We start from the raw sequence: 18,781 nt of genomic DNA on the forward strand, positions 1-18,781 counted from the left end.
AGACACTCTGTTCATCACCACCCCCTTTTCTGAATCGATTTTGGCCACTATAGGTGTGGCAGGGTATACTCAGACATGAGTCCCTTTCTCACTGCTCCATCAGGATTCAAGCAAGCCGGGCCGAAGACGGCTGAAATGCCAGAAACCGGTCCCCGGTAGCTTGTTTCCTTTCTGGTGAAGAATTGGCTTGGTAGTTTAGTCTGCCCTGTTCCCATGATGCACTGGGCCAGGGACAGACTGATTTGCATATAGCCAGGTTCTGAGCTGGGATTGGGCAGTGAGATAAATAACGGTGATGGATCAAGCCCTGATCTTTGGACTGGGTAAGAGTGGTCTGCTCAATTCAGACACTCTGTTCATCACCACCCCCTTTTCTGAATAGATTGGATAGTAGCTTTGCCAGTTGCCCTCTTTTACATGAGAATGGTAGCCCATTCTAGGACAGGGCTATCCCCGTATGAGGTGGTCTTCGGTAGACCTCCTAATATGTGGGGGACGCCTATGTCGAGAAAGATTACTGATGTTGAAAGTACTATGTTGACAGATTACCTTGCTTCCTTGATGTCTGCACTACAATCATGTCGTTCACAGGTTGCAGCCGCTTTTCCAGACAACACCGAGGTGAAACCGCATGAGCTGGTCCCCGGCGATGTAGTTGTCGTGCGCAACTTCGACAGGTCAAGCCCTTTGGAGCCCCGTTGGAAGGATCCGAAGATCGTCTTGTTAACCACCAGGACTGCGGTGAAACTCGAAGGCAGAAAAACCTGGCTCCCCTCGAGTCATGTGAAACGATTTTATGGACTTCCACCAAAGACTGATTCCCAGCCCTGCCACATTCCAGAGACTGATACTAAACTTCCCCTGGTAGAGAAAACTCCTCAGCAGGAGTTCCGCATGAAGTTGAGGTCTAGTAAGTCAGACAGTTTAATTGTTTAAGTCCCCCTCGGGTGAAGCGGTTAGACAGTTCTTGACATGTACAAGTTAGACCCCAATAGAGAGAGAGATAGACAGGAGATCCAGAAAAGAAATCATTATTGTAAAAATCTCCGTAGTCGGTGCATCTGCACACTGATTATTATGTTTTTTCTGAGTCTTACGTTAATTTGCATCAGTTGGATGTTATATATGTATTTTCCGATTGCACATTCTTTTTCTAATGACACTGCAGAGCACACGTTTAGTGAACTACCCCCACATGAATTGTCTTATCGACTTGCACTGCGCAACAATACATTTATTCGTATGTTACACCATTCTCACCAAATCAACAATGCTACTAACTGTTGGATATGTGGCCGACTCCCTCCCTATCAGAATTACAAGGGAGCTCTGCCCCTCTTTCCTTACCCGTTTACGCATAATGGTTCCTGTGGTGCATGGTTTAGTTTAATATCATCTTTAGACACTGAATCAAGGGTTTCCCAAGGCAAATGGATATGGGGAAACCTGAACACAGTCATGAACAAAGCATGTTTCCCAAACGAAGAAGGTCTTCCACAAATGACAGGGACCGATCTAGAAAATGAAGTGTATGGATTAGGCAACTTCACACTTAACCTCATGATATTAAATGTTCAGTCAGAAACTAGTCCAGACTTGCCCTCCATATCAGTTTTACCAGCAAAAGGTGTATTATGTGTCAGAAAGAATGGTTCAGTACATCTAGACCATAGTGACTGTACTACTGTGGTCGAATTTAGTGATGAAGGCAAGTCTACATTCAAAGCTTCCCGACATTCCTATTTCATTTGTGGCCATACAGCTTATGTACGTTTACCTCTAGACTGGGATGGTACTTGTTTCATTGCATTCCTATTGCCACCAGTTTTTCTAGCCCCATCTGACTATCACAGGAATTCCCGCCTCAATCTTGTTAGACACAAGAGAGATCTTCCATTAGTTGATCAGACTGAAACCGCATGGGAACAATATACAGACTTCAATAAAGGATTCTTTCCTTATTTAGGCACTGTCTCCAATAGTAAACTGATACGCAAATTAACCAGAATTCTCGAAGCAGTAGTGAATGAGACTACTTCAGCTTTGGGCAACTTAACAGAGGAGCAGTCTGCTATGAGACTTGTTGTTCTTCAGAACCGCCTTGTCCTTGACGTCATCCTGGCCGATAGGGGCGGAGCTTGTAGAGTCATCGGATCCAGTTGTTGCGTGTTTATTCCTAATAACGCGCCATCAGTCTATAAAGCCATCACTAGACTTCACGAAATTGCCCATCAGATACACCAGAATCCAGGCTCCTGGACTTGGTCCGGTTGGCTCTGGAGTGTAATAACAGCCTGGGGATGGAAGCTATTGTCATTCCTGGGGATTATATTGGCCATAGTATTCAGTTGTTGTTTATGTCTCCAATGTGGGCCAGCGATTTGCGGCTTGTGCGCCACAGCTTGTATTCCCCGCTCAAGTTCACGTTCCCATTCCCGTTTAAAGAAAGAAGAACAGATGATGTTATATGAACAGATAGATGGTCTCATGAAAATAGATATATCCTAATGGGTCCGTAGGGGACAAGGAGGGAATGAGGTAATTGAAATTTTTATGGTCAAGTATGTCCCCTAACGTGTACCCCATCGTCTCCATGTACGAGTTTAAAGTGCATGTAACTTCCCTCCGCAACCGAATTTGAAGACGCAAATACATTTGCGTCCAACGTTAACATGTCCCCTATCAGATCCACCATGAATGGATTGATAATTCCGTTCCTAACTATGCCTTGCCAACGTCTTTACATGGTGCACTTTCACGTTTTTCCTGGCTCTGCAGAGCTAGGCCCTGATTCCTGCCATTGAACCACTTTCTGTCTCTGTCTCTGAAAGCTGCAGCGTGAAGATGCATCCCTGTCCCTGACCTCTGCCTTACTTCCTGCCAAGCGAAGCGGTGCCTGGCTCGGCCTGGCCTGCCTGCCATACAGTATTTTGCCTTCAAGTTATCAGTGTAGCCGGCTCAGCCTCCTCGAAAACACATTCCTGTCTAGTGAAATAGGTAAACAGCTCCCCGGCTGCAGAGCAAAGGGCCAAGCCTCCCTGTCTCCCTCATGTAATTCATAGCTCCCGTTACCATGGTAGGCCCATGGCCCCACGCATTGCACTTAGACACATATGCATCCAGAATAGAATAGCCTCTGCCCGAGAGACCTTTTATTTCAGATTACACCTACCCCAAATACCAGATATCAGACATGTTATAGGAACAGGTCGGTCTGACATGCCAGACGTCTGTCTCTTCTACTAGTGCTAAAAGTCAGACCCTCAGCTTTCTCCAGACACACGTCAATCACACGTCATACCAGCTGCGCGCACACCCAGGTGACAGGTCTTAGCTGACTCTGCAGAATTTTCTATGTATCCACCCACTTATGACACTTTTCTGTGACGTTTCCAGCACACACCTTCGTGCACGCCTTTGTACACGCCCTTTTTGCTACGCACATTCACTTGTCACGCCTACTGTATTCATTGCTATTGCACCGTTATACTATATATGTCATGTACTGTTAATAAATCGTTGACATCTTTTTGCCATCATTGCATATACCCCCGAACCCTTGTATTGATGGAATTGATTTCCATGGCTCGAGCCATCCTGAATTAAAGCCCTTATGACTCAGACACCCCGGACTCTGCCTCTCATTTGATTGAGCTATTCCTTTACTTGTCATTATATGGAAAAATAGTATACGGTAAATTATATTTACCACAGTCGGGCAAGTAGATAGTCCAGCTGCTCCAAACCACTGTGTGTTTGCTAGGGCAAGTGTAGGCATATTTATTCTTTGAAGGTGCCTAGTTTGACGTAAAGTCGGGCATAATAACGTCATCAAAGAACCCCAAGGGAATGGTAGTTCTTAGAAAACTCCATGAGTTCTTGGACAAATCAATATTCAAGCAAGGAGATGTCGCTGACTGCTTATGCCGATTTTTCCAAGAAATCGTTGTGGCTTTTTGGAACGGGTTGAAGTAGCCATGCCTGTATTTGGACTGCATGGGCTATGTCTAAATATGGGCATGATTTCTTATGCCTATATTAGGGCACTGTGAATTGGACCTATATAAGGGCATGAATCGAGAAAATTTCACTCGGGTCCCAAAACGCCATACAACAGTATGCCTCCTTACCAACAAATGTACCCCTTCCTAGCTGCCATGCCGCAAGGGAGGCTTCCTTCTCCCTTTGGCTCCCCTGTCCTCTTTTTCGATTCCCCTTTCTTCTCCTTCTTTTTTTCATTTCTTTTAATCAGGTGCAGACTGCCAGTGCCATGGCTGCCCAGTGGCGTAACAAAACTTGAGGGGGCCCCCCCAGCAGGGTACGTGGTGGGGGCCCCTATGGACTCAATCTGGACCTCGCCGGCCGAAGTGCAGTGCTGAGGGGGGCCCCTGGAGCGTGGCCCCCCTGCAACCCGGGGGCTGTGGAGGCCTATGTTACGCCCCTGGATACGTCCACAAACACATTCCAACAGTACAATGTGTGTCCTCTATGTGGTGCCCTAGAATCAGTTTGCAGCCCTCACTTGTGACCGTTATACGAAATGCTGTTCACAGACTGCAAGTGGCTTCTGCTGGGTCCATTGCAGCACGTTGATTTATAAACACATATCAGTGAAAGTAAAGCAGGACTTTCTACCGGTTTAACTTAAATACCAACTGAAACACACAAAACCATTAGACACCAGTAAAAGTATAATGACATTAAAAACTAGTTTGAAGCTCCAAAAAGAATTTCCTTCTGGGTATAAAAATACTACTGTTTCTTATAACGTTACGTACTTCCTTTATTATGCTCATAAACATAGTAATTGGTTAACTTCAGATGTGCCAGGGGCGTGGCTTCGGTAGGTACTGTGCAGGGCTTTAAGTGGGCCGGGTCCTGCCAGTGCTCAGCACCGGCAGTTCTAATAAACAGGTGCTGCCACTGGTCCCTATCACCATTTTTACCCTCACCTTCAGGGTGAGAAAACAATCTTAACTCTGCAGCAACCTGCAGCAACCACACCCTTCACTGCCTTTGATGTAACTTCAAAGTGATTAGTTAAACTTCTTTAACAGTCTTGTCATTTCAGAACTGAGCATTTTCATATTGTATACAACAAAGCCATAGTTGTTGCTTATTTATCTTATGCAACTAACAACCATTGACAAAGCCAAAAGTGTTGACTTGGTGTGGGTGAAATATTACTTGTTATATTATATATTTCTGATGTAATGACTGAAGCAGCAAAATACCAGTGGGGCGGCACACTATGCTAAACAATATTTTTTAGCTTACATGTTTTTAAGTCATGCTCTTAATTCCATTGCCCACACCCCTCTGACGTCCCCCCTCCAGTTTGTTTATTCCACTTACAGCCCTGGTACAGCGGCAATGGACCCAGAAGTGTTGTTGTGGGCACTCCAGGTACGGCAGTGCTGTAGTACCGGCTGCAGCTTTGGAGCCCGTTCTCTTTGCTTGCATGTAGACCCATAGCGTCGCTAGATTTGCCTCATCAATAAGTATGGAGAGTAGGTGTTAAACTTTTTATTTTTTTTGCAGTTTTGTGTAGTGTAAACTCGACTCCAATGTATTGGAGCACTTTACCCGAGCACCAGTTACATTACACAAGGACACGTCCATTTTAGGTAGGCACGGGGAGATTAAGGGATTTTCCCATGATTTTGAGCCGACGCCGAGACTCGAACGTGGCTCCCCAACCCCAAAGTCAGCAGTTCTGGCTGCTACGCCATATTCTGTCAATGATTTCCCAAATCACTGGCTCTAGGAGTTGTCGATGTCCATAGTTGTGGCTGTCTGGCTACTAGATAATTAAGACTCCCTGTTTTCCGTTTTTACTGATTTTTACAGTAAATACAGACAGAAAACATTTATTTTCTTGTCTGTATTTATTTTTAAATGTGGATAAAAAAGGACATTGGGTTGCTTTTTGAGTAATTATGAATACTGTCTGCCATGACTGCCTGGTCAATGGCTGTGTGGATTGATAGGTTAGGGGTCTAAAAAAGAAAGCAATTTTAGTAAAAAAGCTGTAACAGAAGTAAATATGCACTGAAATCTGCTTATTTCCTTTGAAATGTATTGATTTATCTTTTGCAGGTGTTTACAGCATTGAGACATGGTAGGCATTCAAGCAAGAGTGTATATTTACTGGTTAAGTAAATGTGGAAATATACAAATTTCAGCGATTATTTCCACAAAACTCAAAGTAAATATGGATAAATTCAGATAAAATTATCAAAAAATAAAAATGGATAAATACAGACAGAAATCTCAAAAAATAAATACCATAAAACGGGAGCCCTAAATATAATACACGTCTCAACAATGAATCCATTATCCCACTGCGCTGTCATCGAAATACCCTGGTCAATTCACACTTAAGCCCTTATACTATAATCAGGAATAGAGACAGTGTTCTATTAACACTAACGCAAAGTTAACCAAAAACTGACCAGAGCTGAACTGCCAACATATCACGATTAGATGATGAAAAAACCTGCATATATTTAACCTGCTGGAACTGAACAATAGCTTACAGAGAACAAGGAAGTGCTAAATCGCATAGCTGACCACAAATCAACTGAGGCAACAAGGTACAATGAAGCACTGAAAAATATGACTGATCACAAACGGACTACAACTGAAAAATGACTGATATATTGCAACTACAATATGCTAAAATGTGCCAGGCACCCACTAAACACCTAGAAATGAAAAAACAATACAGAACAATAATTACATGCTAAAAGATATGGATGATCATAAACCGACTATGCATGCAAAAAATGGACAATTCAACACATAAACTATAGCCAATCACAAACGAATGTCCTCGCAGAGCTAGTACAGTGTAAGAAATGGCACCTTCTATTCTTCCACAGGGAATGTTTATTGTCATGACACTAGTTTTCTTGAATTACTGACCTAGCATACAAAGGTCAAACGGCTTTGAAATGTCAGGCCAAACTGCAGAGCCTTCCAGATTCACAGCACAGAGGACTGGTTGGATGGGAGAAGTCGAGGTGGCTTGCAGAAAAAAGTTCAGTAGAAAAAAACATAAACAAATTCAGGGCACCTTCCATATTTCAAATCCTGCCCGACATATAGGCAGACAAATAAATACATGCTTGGCCCTTCACTGGGTTCACCGTTCATCAAAGTGATTTGGTGCGAGCCATGCTGGAAGTGCGGTGCTGTGGGGGGCCCCTGGAGCTTGGGGGCCCCCCGTACTGCGGCGGCCTGTGTCACGCCCCTGCAGCTGCCTATAGGTTTGCCCAGAAACGATGCACCCCAACCTGGGGGTAAAGCTCTGTGAACCCTGAGTTGGAGATCCTCTCCACGCCATTAGTTTTGCTAAATCAGCACCGCCCCCTGAAGTACCGAAAAAGATATTACAAACCACCTAGAGCCATACTTACAAATAGCCCAAAACCAATTACAAATTACCAATAATGAGTCAGTTGGCAGTGTAGAAGGTCCAATCGTTTATTATAACAAACAAACTCTGCCAGAGGAGCTCCTTGCGACCTAACCCCACGAGGTCCGCCAAGAAGACTGCTGGCACATTGTCAGAACATCACATATATACTGTTACATTTCGAAACCGTTACCTAAGATGGAAAAATACAAGTTGGTACAGTTTGGTGCAGGGGAGAGGCCATATATGGGAAACAAAGCGTTCTTTGGTTGGAGAGAGTCCGACAGCACCCCTCGGAATGTGCTTGTCCAGCCTCCCCCTTCTACCTACAACCTTGAGTGGCCTAACATGCAGAAACAGCAGTTTGCAACAGTTGGGATATTTCTCAGGGGAACGGCTTGGGCAGAATGCAAAGATAGGGTTTACTAATGCAGAGAGCGAACAAGGCCATAAAATGGCTTCGGTCGAGTCAAGCGGTGCTGTCTGCGATTTGGATACAAAAACGTGCAATATGGTGTATGCTAATTCCTAAATTACTTCATTTTGTGTGTGTATTAATGTTTGCGTTTCTTCGTTAGTCTTATTAGATGAATCACGCTAATTATCAAAAGCAACTATATGTTTCGCTAGCCCCGAATTGAATTCTGGTTCCTCAAACCCTCCTTTTAGCGTGATGTAGCTAACTAAGTGGGAGTACTAATCTTGGAAGACCTACATATATGGTATATGAATAAACTAAACCATCGAAACGCGTCGACGCCTAGCACCACACAATCCAATTTCCCAACCTACTCCAAGAATATAAAGAAAAAAATCAAGTCTTGGAGTTGGTCCCAAAAAAAGAGGGTTTTGATGTGCATTTGATGAAAGACAAATTGTTTATGTCTCAGTGTTTGTATGTCTTTCTTTTCCAAAAAATCTCTTTTTTAGATACATAGGAAGTTGATTTAACTGTACTTTTTCATGATAGGTATCTTTAATATGTATAAATTGTGAAACTGTTGATTGTTTTCCTTTTATTCAATGTGAAGGAGCGGTTTTTTAATGTTATGACAAAGATTTTTAACATGTTTTTAGTGTATGTTTGAATAAATTTCGATATTTTTATATAATTGTTTTATTGTTAAATTTCTTTGCTTAGTGAAGCCTTGTGTCCAAGACTAAACTTTTGGGCATCCCTATACAGTCTCTTACCCAAGGGAAGTTTTTTCACTTGACTGTTTATAAGTATCCCTTTCCCCTGGGTCACAAGGGGTCTCTCTCCCTCGTCCTTACATATTTGTCATGATATCTGTGGTGATATTAATGACGTTCTCTACTATCCTGGACAACCGCCTTATTTCCCTACTATTGAATATGGGTCCCCAGAAAGGGACCAATCCTTTACTAAAGTCCGTGACCTGCTGCAGGGAGGTGTCAGTCTGATCAACCTCCGTTACTACGAGCTGTCTATGCTGCCTACTGGGAACCGCTCTAGCGCGATGGAGTTGGTGTGTTCTATGGTAATCTGACAGTGCAATGTACACAGGGGGGTAAAAGAAGCACAGATAACACTGACCCACCCAACCCCGTGGTAACCAGGTATAAGCATTTTCCCCGCACACGAAATACACATTTGGTGGCATCAACAGTGCAGGGCTACTGAATATTTTCATGCGATAAGTATAGTTACAGATACTGTCACCAACCTGTACATGTCCCATCCCTTGTACACAGAAATCGGAAGAAGTATTCAAAATGGGAATTGGTACAATACGCTCACTGCTAACATTTCTAGCAACAAAGTGTTGGAAATTCTGCGAATCATTAAAGTTAGCAAAATCATAAAGTTCATCCTTTAACCAGGTACTATTTTCGTTCTCAGTATACAAATTCATACAGGCTTCTGGATCCAACGATCCTTGTCCCCCATTTCCCTCTGGGTCAAATCCCTGGTGGGTTTCAATATATGCTAAGATCATATTGTAGTCCTTATCGGTGTACTGTTTGTGATTTTCTACATAGTGGCTGTACATAGCGGAAAACATTTTAAACCATGCTTCACAACTTCCCAAGTAGGACAAGGGCAATGAGAGGAACAGGTCATGTTTATGCATAACGGATGGCAAAATCCCACAAACCCAGCAGTCGGTAATGTTGGTAGCGCTATGGGTTTGATGGAGCATTTCTACAAATACATTCTTCGCATAAGTCTGGCGATAACGTTCTTTGTGGGGTGCCAAAGTGAACATGAAATGTTCAGGCGGGGCAACGGTAGAGGGCAGAAGAGTTTGCAGGGGGTACTTATATTCTAAATATATGAATAGGCTCATAAAAATAGCTAATGTAACTGCTATCACTAACACAAAGGCAATTCTGACACGCGTGGTCCATGTAGAAAACATTGGCTCATAAAATGGCAAGTATTGTGGTGCAATGGAAAGCTCTTCTTCAGGTGCAATACGGCCAAAAGGGTACATTCCTAGCTAAAAGTCCAAAACTAAACTCAGGCCTAGCAGTCCGTCCTGCCAGAGGGTTGTTCTCCCTGTGTCCGTCAGAGTCTCACAGTCAGACTCCTATCGTTCATCTCAAGAAAACAAACGTTGTGGTCAAAGGGATCCGATGTACAACCTGGCCGTTCACTAGTGTTAGTCTTTCTTTCTGAACAGGGCACAATAACAAAAGTTCCAGCTCTCAACGGGTTCAGTCCAGTGTCTCGCTCAGTACCTCAGACCCGAAATCTAGCAAACCCTGTCTACTCAATCAAGTCTTTCCTTATCTCCTGGCAGTGGGGTCTGAGGCACCGTGATGCTTTCTTGGCCGTTGGTTGTATCGCACATGACCCGGAATTTCCTGATCAGAAAACAGCTCAGACGGTATCTCTCCTTCATTAGAGCTTTCGCTTGCTGGGATATCAATAACAGGATTCAGAGCAATTGGAGATTCAGCGGAGACCGGTTCACCCGATCTCGTCACTCCCTCTTCTTGCCTTTGCTCTACTTCGCAGGCGTCAGAAAAGGGTACAAATGCAGTGGCTCTCTCTGTTTCCTGGGTCAATATTCCCCAGAGCGTTGCTGATCATAAGGAAGCGGGAGCGGCAGCCTTTTCAGATGGGAGGCGTGTATCCAGTGCTATCTCCCATCCACCTTTACAGCCGTCCGGGTTGTGAGCAGAATTTGATGCGGCTCGGACCACCTTGGAGCTAGGCTGGTGTCTTGGTCGAACTTCTTAACCAGCACTCTCTGGCCAGGTTCCAAGCGATGTCCGGGGCCCTCTGGCAGAGGCTGCAGTACAGATGCTACCTGCTGATGAATAGAACGGAGATCTTTAGTCAGGGCATACAGGTAATTGATCAACATAGGATATTCAATGTAAATGTAAATGTAAAGTATTTGTAGAGCGCACTGCTACCAAGTGGTTTCGTGGCACTATTACTCATGCCGCTGTGGAACCCTTCCTGGCTTTTCCCTGTGAAGTGTCCACTCCTGGGCCCCCCCAAGGTGAAGCCAGGCATCCTAGCGCTGTTGGGGCCGTTGTGGAGATTAAGCAAGCTATTGCCCAGCGTTGCAGCGTGGGACCCATGATTGAAATAGGCACTGAGGCGAGAATATCAGGTCCGAGGAATTTTTGAGCCAGAGACCCACCGAGGTCGGAATCGAACCCTGGTCCTGGGCCAAAGCTCTGCATCAAGGTCTGCCACTCAAACCATTGAGCCACACTTCTCCATATCAGAAAAGAACTGTGGTCTCAGTACCCCCGATATATTAGCTGGTCGCCTGAAGGTTATCTCATAAGGAGAGAGACCAGAGAGAGAATGAGGGGTAACTCGCAATGACATGAGGGCCAGGGGCAGGGTGTCAGGACATTTTAAACCTGTGCTTTCCTGAATTTTAGCCATCTTCAGTTTCAGAATCCCATTATACTTCTCCACGAGCCTTGCTGACTTGGGGTGTCGGGCAGCGTGGAATTTCTGTTTTATCTGCAGTCCATCACAAATATGCTTAACAAGGGCCCCATGGAAATGCCCCCCGTTGTCCGACCAAATCAAACGGGGCAAACCGTAGCGTGGTATAAATTCCTTGAGAATGGATGTATGACGTTACAACGCATACTTTTACTACGCATACCATTACAACGCGGTATTCACAACGCATACCACTACAACGCATAGCGCTTTGGGGTGCTGGATAGTGGTAAGTATAATTTACTATTCTAACTCCAGTCCCCGTGGACCCTAGGGAAGGTGTTGGATAGTAAATTAAACTTACCTCTTATCCTAGAGCGCCCCCCAGCGCTATGCGTTGTAATGGTATGCGTTGTAATGCCTGCGTTGTAGTGGTAGTGCGTTGTAAAAAATGCGTTGTAACAGGTGAATACCCTTGAGAATGGGCCCTTGCTGTAGCCAGGGCAGTATTCTCTTTTGTGGGGTAGGCCTCAACCCATTTACTGAAAGCACAGACCACCACTAGCACATATTTCAAATTGTTGACGCGCTCCATGTGGATATAATCCATCTGGATCACTTCAAAGGGTAACGTTGGAGGTGCAAAATTCCATCTCAAAACATTTTCTGCCTTCCCCGGATTGTGTTGCAGACAGACCATACAGTATTGGACCAAACGGACAGCCGTCCTTTGTATGTTAGGGTTATCCCATACTGGGTCTAACAGGGCACAAATACCTTTAGCTCCAACATGGGCAGGACCGTGGACCGTAGTTACAACTGCCTGCACCAATGCATTGGGTAACAACCATCTCGGTTTTTCCGTCAAATCAACCTAACAATTATTCTCGTCCAACCTCCCCACTTCCTTCTCCCATCTCTCTAATTCAGCTGGTGTGGCTTCCTTCTGCAGTTCTCTCACACTTTCTACGGTATTATCAAACAAATCAGATTCCTCCACCCACCTTGCAGAGGACATTACAAACATAGTCGACATTGTAGATTGGGCCGTTTGTTTGGCAACCTGGTCTGCAAAAGCATTCCCCTCTCCTACTTCATCCACCACTGCCTTATGGGCACTGCATTTTATTATGGCTAGCTTCTTGGGTAGAGTGAGGGCGTCCAACAATCGTAACACCAGGGGACCATTCTGTATTTTCTGACCATGAGAGGTGAGGAAACCCCATTCCCTCCACAGCCGCCCAAAACTATGGGCCACATCGAAGGCGTATTGGCTGTCTGTGTAGATATTTACCTCAAGCCCTTCACTCAATTCACAGGCTCGTAACAACGCCACCAGTTCAGCAGCTTGAGCTGACCGATGGGGCACTCGAGATGTTTCAACTACTGTTTTCAAGGTCGTGATTGCATACGCAGCTGTTGTTGTTCCATCTGCTAATTTCAAACAGGACCCATCCACATATAACTCCCCCTGGGGGTCAGATAGAGGAATGTCAGTAAGGTCAATCCTACCCTTCGTTTCTTCTTCAGTTTGAAATATGCAATCATGTATATCATTGGTAGTTTCACTTGTAGGGAGTGGTAGCAATGTAGCTGGATTTAACGTGGCACATCGCGTAATCGTGATGTGTGGAGCAAATAGTGTCAATTCATACCCAGTGAAGCGTGCGCTCGTAAGGTGCTGTGTCTTAGTTTTGTTTAGTAATGCGTCCACAGCGTTCGGCACCATCACTGTTAGATTGGAATTTAGAATGAACCCTCCGACTGCCGGATGGCCACCGCGACAGCTGCTGTGGCCCTCAGGCAGCTAGGAAGTGCTCTTGCGACATTATCCAATGTGGCTGACAAATAAGCGCAAGGTCTTTGCTTACCATCAAATTCTTGCGTTAACACTGAAAGCGAGCAACCGTTGACCTCATGCACATATAGTACAAAGGGTTTACGGTAGTCAGGAGTACCCAAGACGGGTGCAGAACAAAGAGCAGTTTTTAAAGAGTCAAAGGAATGCTGACATTCATCCGTCCAGGGGAGGGGTTCATGCCCGTCTTTAGTGGTTAGATGCAACAAAGGTTTAACGAGAAGAGAAAAATTAGGTATCCATTGGCGACAGTAAGAGGTGATGCCAAGAAAGGCACAAACTTAACGCTGAGTGCAAGGGACAGAACTGTTAGAGATGGTAGTAATGCGTTCAGGAGTCAACCGCCTACCCTCCTTCGACAGTAGATGACCTAGGTATGTTACCTCCTGTCGACAGTATTGGAACTTAGAAAAGTACACCTTATTCCCTTTCGCCGCCAAATGATGTAATAATTTACCAGTGGCAGCCTTGCAGCCTTCTTCAGTGTCGGAGGCGATCAACAGGTCATCCACGTATTGCAAGAGCATGTTGCCCTCGGGCAAGACTAGATTGTCCAACAGAGCCTTAAGTGCCTGACTATAGATGCTCGGACTCTCAGTATAGCCTTGAGGTGCACAACAGAATCGGAAGCTTCGGCCAGATAATGAAGATCTGTCTGCTATCAGGGTGGATAGGGATACTGAAGAAAGCATTCTTCAGATCTATGACCGAAAAATATTGAGCAGTGGGCGGAATCATCGTAAGGATAGTGCTGATGTCTGTTACCACAGGGTACGGCGGTACTACAATCTTATTAACTGCTCTCAGGTCAATCACAAAACGATAAGCATCAACCAGAATCAGGACTCTTCTTCAAAATTGGAAGAATCAGGCTGTTACAAATACTGGCAGCTGTCTCCTCAACTACCCTTTATCAATAAGATCCAGAATAATTGAAAGTAAAGCCTGGCTGGTGAAATTTTGTACTGCGGTATGCGCGGTAACTTTGCGCCAGGTTTCAACATGATATGGACTGGTGGGATGTCTAACTTTCCCACGTCTGCATCCCCTGTTGCCCATAATGCAGCGGGAATGCTGTCAACCTCGGGGGGAAGAGGTTAGTTTCTAGCAAAACATTGTTTCATGCTGTCAGTGTGGGGTTGTATCGTTAAATAAACCCCATCAGGGGAGCAGTTTATTTTTGCATGCAACTTTTTTAGCATATCCAAGCCCAACAGATTCTCACCACAATGCGAAGTTAGCAGAAAAGGTGATTCAACAGTAGCGGGACCGATCGTGAAGGAGAGTGGTTTAGAGACGGGGCTGACTACTGGAAGTCCTGAAAATCCAACAGATATATTATTTTGCCCAGACAGAGCCACCCCTGGAACCAATGATCGAGCAACTGAACCATTCATTGCCCCTGTGTCAATCAGAAAATTCTCAGAAGTCCCCATCAATTCCCCTCTCACATAAGGTCCTTGTTGATTGACTGGGATCGACACTTGGCCCCTACTCTGTCCCTGGCTGTCCTATGGGTGGACATACCCATCCTGATCTTCGAATGCGTAATCTTCATTATAATACTGTCTGCCTTGGTTGTTATCAAAATGATTTTGTTCGGACTTGCCTGGTGCCTCTTCTCTGTGCATATCACAAGGTCTGGGCCACTTTGTCCTCGTCCTCGCCCTCGGACTGCTCCGTTCTGGGCAAGCAATAACGGGCACTGCGCTTTCCAGTGTCCATCCTGCTTACAATAGGAGCATTGGTTTATCCCTATAGTCTGGGTCACGCCTGCGCCTCTGCCTGTTCGCGCCCCTCTGGACACAGGCCCTCTGGCTCCTCTCCCTCTTCCTTGTCCTCAGACAACTTGCTGAAGCAACACCTGTGTTTTAAGATCCTTGGCCTTTTTCTCCACTTTATCCTTGCTTTAGTTTTCCCTGTGCTCGTAATATTGGGCCATGCTTAAAATCACCGAGGGGGTGGAGGTAGTCCAGGGGCTGTCCGCGGCCTGTTACCGTGCAGAGATTTCCGGTGTCAAATTGGTAACAAATCTATTCACGAACAACCTTATCCCACCTTCTGTGGCCAAATCATGTCCACTAAAGTCAATGAAAACTCCTTCAAACCTGGTAAAGAAGTCGGACACACTTTCGTCCTTTTTCTGCCTACAAGCTGTCAGTTTGTCCCAGTCAACCTTTCGTGGGGGAATCAGGGTATGCATGTACACTATTATTTTTGCTGGTAAAGAGGTGATTTTGTTTCTAGGCTTATCCCCAGGTTTTCGATCTCGGTCCCAGTCCTTCAATTCGTTCCAAGTTCCCCCTAATTCTGCAGCATGATCGGCGTCATGAACCTGCCGCCATATATCGACCGGAACTAATAACCCGAAGAATAGCTCAACATCTGCCAATGTCATTACAGCCGAGGCTGCGGCTTCAGTCAGTTTCTTGTAGTAGGCGGTGGGATTCTTGCGGGGATCGGGCAGTTGGGATTTAAGGGCAAGAACCTCACTTCATTTCCACAGAGTGTAAACTCATTGCTCCTGGAACCGAGCTTCCACTCGAGGTCGTATAACTTGGTTACTATTATCACGAGCCTCTGGAATTTCAGGGTGAAAAATAGGGATGCTTGGAAGTCCAATTGGGGCTATTTATGAACATTCTGCCTCGATATTTCACTAATGTGTCTACATTTTTGTATACCTCCTGTGGATCCATGTTAAAGTTATGAGTCCAGTCTCGGATGGTATACAGTACCTGAGGGGCCATCCCATCCCAGAAACATAGTTCCCAGGCCTCGATGAGGTAACAAGACATCTGATATAGAGCATGCTGCTGCATTACCAGTTCCAAATCTTTAATAGTGCTCCATACATCAGCTACTGTGTATATATTGTTCCGCATCTATTTAGCTGCCTTGTCTGCTAAACCTTCTTTCTCACCATACCCTAAGGAGGCTCTCGTGAATAACCGCTTATTGCTCAGACCTCCCCGTTCCCCCATTGGTGTTCGCTCCATATCTCCGGGGGTTGTACTGGCCGATTGGGAGGTCCATATGGGGCTTGGAGCTGCTAACACCATATGGGACGTTCCTGAGGGTTGTCGGGGGTCAGGGATGAGTGTAGCCATGTCTCTCACTGAGGTAGGTGGGGCACGGGTAGTCCCCAGGGAGGTGAGAGACATGTCTTCCTCCGACGCGGAGGCCTGGGGCGCGGCAGCCATCTGAAGAGGTACAGCGGGATATATGCGTTGAGGCGCATATGGGGGGGGGTCGTTTTTCTAACAAATTGCGGTTTTGATGTTTTATAGCCATGTTGAACCCCGAGAATGAGTGCTTTGGTTGATGATTTGATCTTGTGTGGGTAGGTGGAATGTATGTGTGGGTAGGTGGAATGTATGTATGTGCTTGAAATCTTCGGTGAGTGTGATTGGTTGATAGTTGGTGTCAGTGCGTGAATGGTGAGAATGAAATAATATCTGAGAATGTTTGAGTGAGTGGCCAATGATTTTTGCCTGGATGGGCATGCGAGAATAAAGTGATTCCCTTTTTGAAGCTATTGTATTGATTTTCAAATAATGTTATGTACAGTTCCCAGCCTGGATATTAGTTCATCTTCATGAGCATCAATAAAGTATCAGTTTTTAACATTAAAACTAGGTGAAGCATCAAATATGCTATTCCATATATTCTTCAATACCTACTTATCTCAGATAACTCTATGACAAAAACAAGTTGCTCTTGTAGGTTCATAATTGTATGGATTATTGCCTGTGTCCCTGAAAGGGCAAATGTGCAAAGTCCAGCTCAGTTCCTAACTGTCTGGACATTTTTGTATTGATCAGAGCAGACGTCATAGATGATCATAAAATGTGTTACAAAACCTGAATGCAATTAAATCATTATCTTGGGAAATTCTGCCTGAAAATCACCCCAACATTTGCTGTACTTTGTTCTGGAGTAGGCTCCACTCTGGTGGTGGAATTAATTCAACAGTGTAACTTGGTGTGATAAAATGAATGATGAGACTGAGTGAATTCCTGAGTGTATTGTGTGAATTTTTGAATGAGGGTCATGGGTGGATTAGAGCGAGTGGGGGCATGTTAAAACAGTGAAAGAATGGACAAAATAATTGGTGAGTTAATGCATGAGTGAGGGTGATAGGAGAGTTGTATCCTTGTAGGGTTTACACATACAAGGCCTACAATGTTTCTAAAATCTTAAAGAGAATTATGTTATTGGTTCCCGAAATATTATAGATCTTAAATCCTGTTTCTGCCAACCAGTGATGCTGAAGTATTAAACTGTAGAGACTATAGTCAGTGCATAAAAGGGAAGGCCCTACGGTGAAAATCTGAATTTTTCATCTGGTGTTGTCTAGGAAGGTTTTCAGTGATCGCTCATGGCAAAAAAAGAGTATTTTGAAAGGCTACCAAAATTCGAGTTCCATTATAAATGTTATGAACCCCATACACCTAAGAAACTTCGGGCCAGATGTAGGTGGACCAATACTGCAGGCCGGTATTGGGCATTTGGGATGTAGGTAGGATAAATTGCAAATTCTGTAATTTACCGATTCGGTATTTTAAGGAATTACCGATTCCTTAAAATACTGAATCAGTAAATTACTGAATTTGCAATGTAGGGAGCACTCAAATGAGTGCTTTTCCCATTTTAGGATTCGTTATTTACCACCAACTATAAGTTGGTGGTAAATAAGGCATACCTTTGAAAATGTAAATCTGTGCATTTTCAACTGTGCCATGTGGCAGACATACATGCCCTTAGGGCATGTATGTGTGCCACATCTGCACACAAGCACGATTCAGGGGTGCATCAGGGTGTCAAAGTGACACCCTAGCATCCTTGAATGTTTCCCCCATTTTACCGAATCGGTATTTACCGATTCGGTAATTGCCATTCATTTCTATGGGCCTGGAGGCCCATAGGAATGAATGGCAATTACCGAAACGGTACATACCGATTCGGTAAATACCGAATCTTACTGGTTCGGTAATTTTTACTGAAAATGTATCTACATCCCATTTACCTATTCTTAAATACCGAATCGGTAAAATTCGGTATTTAAGAACTGGTAAATTGGGATTACCTACATCTTGCCCTTCATGTTTAAAACCGCAAGGGCCAGATGTAGGTGGGAGATTTTGGCCATTTACCGGCCGGTAACGGCCGAATTCAGCCGTTACCGACAGGTAAATGGCCATTAAGATGTAGGGGGATAAAAAACATGCATTTTCGGTAATTTTACGGAATCAGTAATTTTACTGATTCGGTAAAATTACAGAATCGGTAAAATTACCAATTCTGTATATTTTACCGAATTGGTAAATATACCGGTTGGTAAAATTACCGAAAATGCATGTTTGGTATGTAGGTGCCAATTTTAACATTGACACAGGGCTTTGAAAATCGGTATTTTACCATGCAATACAATTGCATGGTAAAATACCGATTCAGGTGTACATGCACATCTGTGGCCTTAGGGCATGTATGTGTGCCACATGGCACACAAGCCTAAAACAGGGGTACCAGAGGGTGTCAAAGTGACACCCCCTGCACCCTTGCAAACTTCGATATTTACCGATTCGGTATTTACCGAATCGGTATTTGATATTGAATC

The sequence above is a fragment of the Lissotriton vulgaris genome, chromosome 9 (genome assembly GCF_964263255.1).
Source record: "Lissotriton vulgaris chromosome 9, aLisVul1.2, whole genome shotgun sequence".
NCBI classification, from domain to species: domain Eukaryota; kingdom Metazoa; phylum Chordata; class Amphibia; order Caudata; family Salamandridae; genus Lissotriton; species Lissotriton vulgaris.